Here is a 10,531-nt window from a genome sequence, read left to right as displayed (position 1 = left end):
GGACGAGCACCAGAGAGACGTGAAGGGATTTCTTTGCAAAACCAAGGGAGAACTCGAAGGTGGGAGCAGCTGGAAATTTCGAAAAGCTGCTACTTCTGAAGGGGAGGGGCGGCCTGAGCTTACACTAGGTTTAGGGTTTCTATGGTAGAGTTTAGGTTAATATAAAAGGTGCTAATGGGCCCTTAATTAAGCAAATAAAGTGATTAAATGGTTTTAGGCCCATTAAACAATAAAATAAACTCGTCAAGCCCAAAAACACTCTCGAAAAATATTTCATTTAGATACGTTTTTTAAAATATTTCTCGAACCTTCAAAAAGTCCTCTGACTCGATAAAATTTGCGTATCGGTTAAAAATATGACTAGGCGACTAAAAATACACAACCAATGCCTATTTTCAAAAATCATACTTAGCCATATATTATGTAAGGCCCATGAAATTTAAAGTACGTAACCTGAATGCATGCAATCTAGGACTTTAATTTAAATTATGTGTTAAATGATTTTATGCATTTAATGCATAATTATTGCATGGTTAGGATTTATTTCACGATTATTTTAAAGTTCCATGCATTATGTTTTAAGTTGCATTTCGCGCTCAATCGAGGAACGGAGACTGGGGATTATCAAGAAAAATATATTTATCGAATGATTAATTTTAATTGATTATTTTGAAGTGTTTTTATGGGTTTTTTTTAAAAATGGGCCTAGGTGAGTATTTTTACTCGACGGGTCGTATTTTTAATCAGGTAACGCAAATTTTATCGAATCAGAGGGATTTTTGAGGGCTCGGGCAGTATTTAAAATACGTACCAAAATGAAATATTTTTCGGGAGTGTTATTGAGCTTGTTGGGTTTGTTTATTTCTTCATAAGCTCAAAATTATTTTTATTTGTAATGGAACACCATTAGTGCATTTTATTTAACATTAACTATACCTAAACAAACCCTAACCCTAATCTCACTAAGTGGCCGCCCGTCCTCTCCATCAGCAGCCCCTCCCCTTCGGTTTTTACAGCAAGAAAATCAGCAGTAACCATCGGCCATAGATTTGTTCTTTCAAGAAAACCCTTCCCCGCTCCTCCGGTGCTTTCTCGACGCGCTTTTCTTCAAGCTTTCGATCATATAATCATTTCAAGGCACGCTTGTACTTTCGTTTTCCATTGATACTCGCCAATAATATGCAGATATTTATGTGTGTGTACGAAAAATTGCATGAGTCAGCTTGTGGTTGCGATGTTATACAAGTTGACATGAATCTTGCATCATTTTCTTGAATTGCTCGCGTTTTTATGATTTGTTGCAAGTGGGATGTTGAGTTGTGTTGCTGAGGTTCTGTTAACGTCGAGGAGGAATAGGTTTCTAGGCTGGAGTTGAAGCCTTGTCGAGTTTGGAGGGAGACGAGCAAGTTCTTTGAGGTTTCGGTTTGTTTGTGAGGAGATCGATGGGTATGGACCAGCAGTGCAAGGGACGATCCAAGCCATGGATTAGACCTTGGTAGGTCTGAGACACGTCCTAGGATGGTTTGACCACCGCTGGAATGAGCCTTGAAGTCGATCGAGCGTGGGGAAGTGTGTTGGGTCGTGGGGTGCGTTTGGGTGAGCCTCGGGCGTGCGTGTGTTTGGGACGTGCATGGGGCTGAGTCCATGTGATGTTTTGGTCCAGGAAGGTCTTAGGGTGGTCTAGATTGAGTGGTTCAAGTCTGGTCCGAGCCGGTAGAACCTAGGGTCGATAAGTTGCAAGCTTAATGTGCTAGGGCTTGGAAATGTCTTGCGAAGAAAATTCCGTCAACATGTGGCATTTTGTTCGTTGGTCTTAATGGGCTAGGACGTGCGGTTTTAGGGCTGTTTGGGCAGTATTAAGATATGATTCGAGTTAGGGAAAGTTTGGGTTAAGTTTCGAGTTGATTCGGGTTAAATCCAGGACTTTGGTCCAAGTTTGAAAACGATTATTTTAAGTTTTGAAACGAGCTCGAGTTTACGTCTAAGAAATATTTTTAATATGTTTTGGGATGTTTTAAGGAATTTGGTAAGCTTCGGATCGAAATATAGAGGTCCAGGGGTAAAATGGTCATTTTGGGTTTCCAGGGACAAAATGATCATTTTGCACCCGAGTCGAGATTTTAGTCATGGTAGCGCCCTGAGCACAAATTTATCATATTTTTAAATGTCATGTATCACGTGTATAATTTTTATGATTTTTATGAAATTATGAAAATACGTTGATGCTTGGTTTTAAGGAAAATTACGTATATACATGATTTTTGCTTAGTGATGAAATTGATGATGTTTTTGAAGGATGTGATTTGGTTGTGACTGACAATATATGTAAATGATGATGATGAGGCCTAGGCTCAGTGGATGGATAATACTTTCGCTGAGGTATGACAGCTGCTGTTGCATGTTATGTATATGTATTTGCTATTAACGGTACATGTATGTTGAGTCTTTACACTCATTAGGCGTGTATGGTGCAGGTGAGTATTTTGAGGAGGAGACTGGATGTGCCGAACTCTAAGTAACCAGGGCTGGATGTGCGCACACGACCCGAGGACCACATTTTTCCGCACATCACGTTTTTATGAGCTTTGAGTAGTCATGAATTTCCTTCAAAGATTCACGCAATCAGCAGTAGTGCTTGCATGCAAGATTTTATAGTTCGAATTTAAGTTTAAAAAAAATTCTTGTAGTATATGTTACATATTAAATAATTAAAAAAATTATTTTATAAAAATACTTTTCCTTATTATCCCCGGTCTCCGTTCTTCGTTCGAGCGTGAAATGCAACTTAAATCCCTAATACATTACACTTTAAATAACCATGAACTAAACCACTTAAAGTCCTAATCCATGATACTTTAAGCTTGGACCCCGCCAAGTTCTTGGTACACTAATTGTGATTTATATGCTATTGAGCTCGATCAAGTCTTCTACAAAGAATGGTGCCTCGTTATTATTCTTTTTTTCAACAATTTATGTTCTGGTATGAATATTTTTATAATGAATTAAATTATTATAGTTTTATTTTTTTTTAAAAAAAACTCAATATATAATTTAAATTGCAGTGGGAACTATAATTAGAACCTTCTACAACAGGAAGCCTTTAATATTAAATATAAGGCATGGATTGTTCATAAGTGAGAATGTGACTGGAGAGTCCTTAATAAATATTTCTGACCAAAGTAGCGCAGCGTCCAAAAATTTGGTTACGTAAATCATATGCATGAAAAATTTTAAATTGTTAATTTATTTTAATCGAATGATTTTTCAATGCATAAATGATATATTTTGAATATGATTAAATGTCTAATTGTGTAGTTTGCATGATTTCATAATTAAGGATTTTGAAGTGAATATTTGATGTTTGGCAGAGTAAAGGAGGCCAGAGACGATTGGAACAAAAATATTTATATATAATTATTTTAAAAGCTCTAAAATATTCCTAAATAGGTTTTAAAGTTTCTAAAAATTCCAGGAGTGAATATTTTACGATTTGAGTCTTAATTTTATTTTAGATATCGATTTTCGTCAAATGAGGGACATTTGAGGACTTGTAAATTTATTTTTGAAAAAACTTTCATAAATAAACTTTTTGTGCATAGTTTAATGAGCCTAATTAGACCTATTTAACTAGGATTAGTGTGCCAAATTATTTCATAACCATAAAATACCTAAACCCTAGTTCCTAAGCCACTTTTTCGAAAGTTACAAGACCAAAGTAGTGGTTCGAGTTTGGAAAAAGTTATTACGTCTCGAGTCGATTCGAGCTACAAATTGGGCTACAGTTTAGCGGTAATGTCGAGTTGTGATAATGGGCTGAGGGGCTCAAGTTTATGCTTGAGAGGTAAAAAATAAGCTTAAATGATGGTTCGGGATAGGCTCGGGTTTATGAATGTAGAAGAAAGTTAAAAAGAGTAAATTAAGGTTTCAAGGTAAAATAGTCATTTCATTTCTAAGGAGGTTCGGAAGTCCTGGTAGTGTCCTGAGAAATCATAACACTTGTTAAATGGTTATTTGAAATAAATATGGTAAATTTTATGGAATTTGATGATATATGTTGATGCTAAAGAATTTTATGGAATTTGATGAGTATGGTGAACATAAAGCAATTATTTTTACTTGTTATCCAGCATAGCTAGTCTATGCCTGTGAGAGGCAGAAACACGGGGAAAAAAGCCTTCAACAAAATATTCCCTAAAGCATATGCATTGGTAGCCAATAAGAAAACCATGAGCCTCTACATCATAAGAGAAACAGACCCGGGTTTGGCCGTCTCACTGATCAAGATTAGACTTGACAATGAAATTTTGGCGGGTGATTGGGTTCATGACCACCGGGGGACCGGTAGTACGAGGCCATGCCTGGAACTTTTTATCAGTCTCTAGCCATCATTATTTATCTGAAACTGTCTTAGCACCTACAGTGTAATATCAAAGGGTTGCAATTCCGGAAAATTAGACACAACTCGACGTAATCTTTCACAAAAATACATTATAATTATCCAAATAACATATTATATGGCAACATGAATTGTTGGGACATTGTATTCTCGCCCCCAAGACGCAGCGAGAGTTTAAAATTTTTGTTCTTGAGTGTCGTGTGTTTAAAACATTCATAGGGTGTTTAGAATTATATCTTTGCGTTCTCAACACTGGACTCCAAACTATTCCGGTGTTCAGGCGGATATAGCCCTTCTTGTAATTTTCTTTGAATGGCTCTTCTCCTTTGATTGCCTAATTAGGTCCACGATCGAAGATTGTCTTCCTCGTTTGGATTGCACTAGAAATTGCAAACAATTTCTTCGTTGAGACTGGGACATCACAAAAAAGAAACTTGCGGCCAAAATTTTTCTTCACACTTTTTGCAAAGTGGCCGTGACCTTGTCTTTTAAAAGGTGGAAGATTTTTGCTAATTCTTGCTTATTAAATCTTAATCAATAAGTAACCAATTAATTATTGATTAAATCTAAGTTTCTTATTTTGGACAAAATTCTCTTCCACATATTTGGTGATAGCCGTGACTTCCAAGGAGAAATTGGAGAGGATTTGTGGTGGTTTCTAAGGTAAGAAAATCCATTGATTCTTAATCAATATTATGTATTCTTAATCCATAAATAAGCAAATCTAATTTGGTCCTTTTTGCCAAATTTTTTTCCAATTCCTTTATGATAGCCAAGAGTTAATTGATTGCAATTGGGAAGGATATTTCATTACATATTCCCATATTATTTATATATAATATATTTATCAACTTTTTATAATACATCATATATCAATACCATATATACATATATTTTATATCACCATATAAAATGTATATATATATTTATTAATTAAATTAAATAACCATTATTTAATTTATATAATTAACCCATATGTTAATTTAATTCTAGATTCCTCTAGAATGTGTATTAGAATTTGTACATGCTAGTAGTCACTACTACTGGTACAATCATTTAATCAATAAATTCTCAATTCACTAAAATAATTGATTTCGAATTTATTATAACCTATATCGACGATCCGAGAGCGCCGATATACTAAGGATAGAAATCTTGTTCATATAACGAAAAATGAAAATTTCGAAGATCACAATTTTCACTTACCATAATGGGCAGCTACCAGTTTTAATGAACTTCTTCACAAAACAGGCAGTTCCACTCTCCTTCCTTATTTAGCAACCATGCTAACTTCTATTTTTTCCATCCTATGGAATCAGATAATAAACTTCTTTATAAGCTTCTTTTTGATCTTCATCAAAATATAGTCGCCAAATTTCAACTCTTTGAAATATGACTATCTCAATGAGAACACAAAATCCGATGCTTGTGTGACCCTCAATGGTTCAAGGATACAGCTAGACGTGGATTCGCGTCTCCATGTTATTCAGAATAACACTTATTCTTATTTGGGTTTACTGTAGTTAACCCCGTTCTTTTCATCAACTCCTTGTTCAAAAATATCAGAACTTATTTCTGATTGCACCCATCGGATCATGGTAAGAGCGTCTAGTAGCATCACCCCATGTTCCCCTCGGTATCACTGATAGTGCATGCAAGAACCTTTAGTCATGGTTAGCGTACAGTCAGTTTATTTCCGCACTTTCATTAGTTAACGGATTGATATTAACATAACAAGATTCTCGAGTTCAGTTTATCACTAAACTGACTCATTATTTGAAAAAAGTGATATAATTACCTAATGTTTATTCAACCCCCCTTTCTAAACACAGTTTCACCTACCAATCGATCCTATCATCGTGTGTTGTGATCATACGCTAATTGGTGTTTCGTTCGGGTCGGTAAGGGTTTGGTTACAATAGAAATCGTAGGGAAGCGAATGGGTAGAATATGACTTCTTGTGGTTTGGTTAGCGCAGGGTTAGCGGTGCAGCGCTGTATTTGGAGTGATGCAGTGCCAGAGCTTAGCGTCTCGTAGCGCCACGGTGCTGGGATGCAGCACCTAGGCGTTTAACTAGCACTGCAGCGCTGCACTACGGGCACCTCGGCGCTGGTTGAGGTATTGAAGGGCTGTAGGTTTAGGTTCTATTGCCTCATTTGGGTATTAATACATCGTTATGATCAAGATTGATGAGGGTTAGACTAGCTGTTATGAATCTTGAATGGGAATCGTTGAATTATGGTTTAAAAGAGGTCTGTGTCTTCAATTGCTTGGGAAATGTTCATAATCTAGGCAATCCAACGACGAAGTCCATCGTAATGTTCTCCCATTTCCACTCTGGGATGGGGAGTGGCTTAACCAACCCCGCTGGCCTCTGATGTTCTGCCTTCACCTGCTGACAAGTGAGGCATTCTGACACAAATCGGCGGATGTCTCTCTTCATCCTTGGCCACCAATACAAAATCTGGAGGTCCTTATACATCTTGGTACCTCCCGGATGGATAGAAAACGGAGATGCGTGTGCCTCTGTCAAAATATCCTGTCTGATTGACTCACCACTAGGCACCTATATTCTACCTCTGTATCTCACAATGCCGTCTGTCACTGTGTAAAGAACATTGCCCTTGGCTTCATCTTTCAGTCTCCATTTCTGTAGCTGCGCATCTGAAGACTGTCCTGCTCGGATACGGTCTAGCAAATCAGATTTGACTATCAGATTAGACAGTCTAGGGGCTCTGCCCTCACGATAAATCTCTAGACCAAATCTCTGAATCTCCGACTGAAGCGGTCTCTGAGCTGACAGCTGAGCAACAACTGCCACTTTTCTGCTCAAAGCGTCTGCGACAACATTAGCCTTTCCCGGATGGTAGCTAATTTCACAGTCGTAATCTTTCACCAGTTCCAACCACCGTCTCTGTCTCATATTCAACTCTTTCTGCGTGAAGAAATATTTGAGACTCTTATGATCGGTGAAAATTTGGCATTTCTCGCCGTATAGGTCGTGTCTCCAAATTTTCAGTGCGAAGACAACGGCGGCTAACTCCAGGTCGTGAGTCGGGTAATTCTTCTCGTGCACCTTCAACTGCCTGGAAGCATAAGCTATGACCCGATCCTGCTGCATGAATACTGCGCCTAACCCGAGCTTAGATGCATCGGTGTAAAGCACAAATTCACCCTGCCCTGTCGGCATGGCTAGCACTGGCGCCGAAATAAGAGCTTGCTTCAAAGTATCAAAGCTCTTCTGACATTCTTCACTCCACACAAACTTAGCATTCTTCTTGGTCAGGGAAGTGAGTGGCACTGCTATGGATGAAAATCCCTTGATAAACTTACGGTAGTAACCAGCTAAACCCAAAAAGCTGCGGATTTCTGATGCATTCTTCGGCTCAACCCATTCCTTGACAGCTGCTACTTTCGCTGGATCCACCTCGATTCCACTGCTAGATACTATATGCCCCAAAAATGCAACTTTCTGCAGCCAAAACTCGCACTTACTAAACTTCGCAAACAACTTGCGACTCTGCAGAACCTGTAAAACTGTCCTTAAGTGTTGGTTGTGCTCCTCATGGCTCTTCGAGTATATGAGAATGTCGTCAATAAACACGATGACGAACTGATCCAGGTAGGGCTGAAATACTCGGTTCATGAGGTCCATGAAAATAGCTGGAGCATTTGTCAGTCCGAACGGCATCACCAAGAACTCGTAATGCCCGTATCTGGTCCTGAAAGCTGTCTTGTGGACATCTGCATCCTTCACTTTCAGCTGATGGTACCCTGATCGAAGATCTATCTTAGAGAACATGGTAGCTCCCTGCAATTGATCGAACAAGTCTTCGATTCTAGGCAATGGGTACTTATTCTTAATCGTTACCTTGTTCAGCTCACGGTAATCGATGCAAAGTCTCATGCTCCCGTCTTTCTTTTTCACAAAAAGTACTGGTGCGCCCCACTGTGAGAAACTCGGGCAGATGAATTCCTTGTCGAGAAGCTCCTGGATCTGCTGCTTGAGTTCTAACATTTCAGCTGGAGCTAATCTGTACGGTGCCTTAGAGATTGGCACTGTTCCTGGCATGAGATCGATTGCAAACTCCACCTCTCTCTCTGGTGGAAGGCCTGTGACGTCGCCAGGAAAGACGTCTGGGAAGTCTCTGACTACTGGCACATCTGATAGCGATGGAGTGGGCATATCAGGTGCTGCGATGATGCTGGCCAAGAAAGCCAGACACCTCTTAGAAATTAGTCTCCTCGCCTGCATGCACAAAATCATGCGAGGGAAACTCCTCCATCTAGCTGGCTCAAATAGGAACTGCTCCATGCCCAGTGGTCTGACCAACACTGATCTCTTCTGAAAATCGATCAGAACTCTGTTCATAGTCAGCCAGTCCATTCCCAATATGATGTCGAATTCTGGCATCGGCATTAGGATTAAATCTGCATATAGTAGGTGGCCATGCAATTATAGATCGATATCTCTGACCACATTGGTAGCTAACCGCTCTTCCCCTGATGGGACTGTCACTGAAAAGTTCACGTCTAGGCCAATGGACTTGAGGTCCAAATGATTAGCAAACGTCTCCGATATAAAGGAGTGAGTGGCTCCTGAATCTATCAGTGCCGTTGTTGCTAATCTCTTTATGAAAATGTTTCCTGAGAGATGCGTTAGCACAACACAAACTTATATCCCAAAATTACTAACATAAACCTCAAGCATAATAGAACTCAACATCCCAAGGCACACAAAATATTACTAGCACATTAATAATCCCAAGTAAAAAAATTTTCACATGCAAGGCAAAATAATACTGAGCTTAGGTAGAAAAGTTTACCAGTCAGTAAAGTGGTGTCTGGGTCCGCCTCCTGTGCATGCATGGCGAATACCCTACCTTGGGTTGGCTGCTTCCACTGCGGGCACTCTTTCAGCATGTGATCCGTAGCTCCACATTTAAAACATTTCCCGGATCCCCATAAGCACTGACCGAGATGCTGGCGATTGCATTTCTGACACACTGGGAAGTTACCGGGCTTCTGAGGCGCCCCCTGCTGCTGGATAGGACCCTTGCCTTTCGGCGGTCCCTGATAGGGTTTCTTTCCCGGTTGCCCCTGGTAAGGTTTCTTGAACTGAGGCCTCTGATGCTGTTGCTGCTGCGGTGGGGCCTGATAGGGCCTCTTGCCCTGCCTGTCTGCCTCAATATCCCGCTGGTCTTGTTCTGCCGCCAAAGCCCTAGAAACGGCAACTGCGTATGTAGTAGGGCCAGCTACCCTCACATCACGGCGCAAGATCGGCCGCAAACCATCCATAAAATGCCTCAGCTTTGCCTGGGCATCATTCGAAATGAGAGGCACGAAGTAACATCCCCTCTCAAACCTCCTAACAAACTCTGCAACACTGCTATCTCCTTGTCACAGCACCATAAATTCCCTAGTCAGCCGGGATCGTACTTCCTCAGTGAAGTACTTGGTGAAGAACACTTCTTTGAATCCATTCCAGGACAACGTCGGCAAATTAACTGCCACCGACGCACTGTCCCACCAACGTCTGGCATCGCCTGTTAAAAGGAATATGGCACAATGGACTCTGTCTGCATCCTGCAGCTCCATGTAGTCAAAGATCACTTCGATGGACTTAATCCATCCCTCTGCTACCATCGGGTCAGTAGATCCCGAAAACTCCTTAGGATTCATCCTCTGGAACCTCTCATACACCGCTTCTGGTCTATGCCTCTCCCCCGCGCCAACTGCAGCCTGATTCCTCGCAAACTGTGCGAAGAACTGAGTCATTCCTGCCAGCATCTGCGCTTGCATATCTGGCAGTGGAGGTGGAGGATTGGCTCTCTCCTCATTTCGGGTATCTCGATCCTCTTCCCTTGCTTCTCGGTCAACCACACGTCTAGGAGGCATTCTGTCCCATCAATTACCCAACACGTAAACCCACTATGCATGAACATGATATCAATGACATAGGATGCACAAAATCTAAACTCAAAACATGAATATGCTAAATTCATGATTCAATGCTTACTACATACATAATGCAAAAATTAAAACTTACAGACTTGAGGTGTGACTTCGAGAGCTTCTTGCGACTGGCAGTAGGCATAACCCTTTACAGGAACATCGCTCTGATACCAACTGTAA

The sequence above is a fragment of the Primulina tabacum genome, chromosome 9, assembly GCF_025594145.1.
Source record: "Primulina tabacum isolate GXHZ01 chromosome 9, ASM2559414v2, whole genome shotgun sequence".
Classification (NCBI taxonomy): Eukaryota; Viridiplantae; Streptophyta; class Magnoliopsida; order Lamiales; family Gesneriaceae; genus Primulina; species Primulina tabacum.
The sequence above is the reverse complement of the archived record's forward strand: the minus strand, read 5'-3'. Positions refer to the sequence as shown.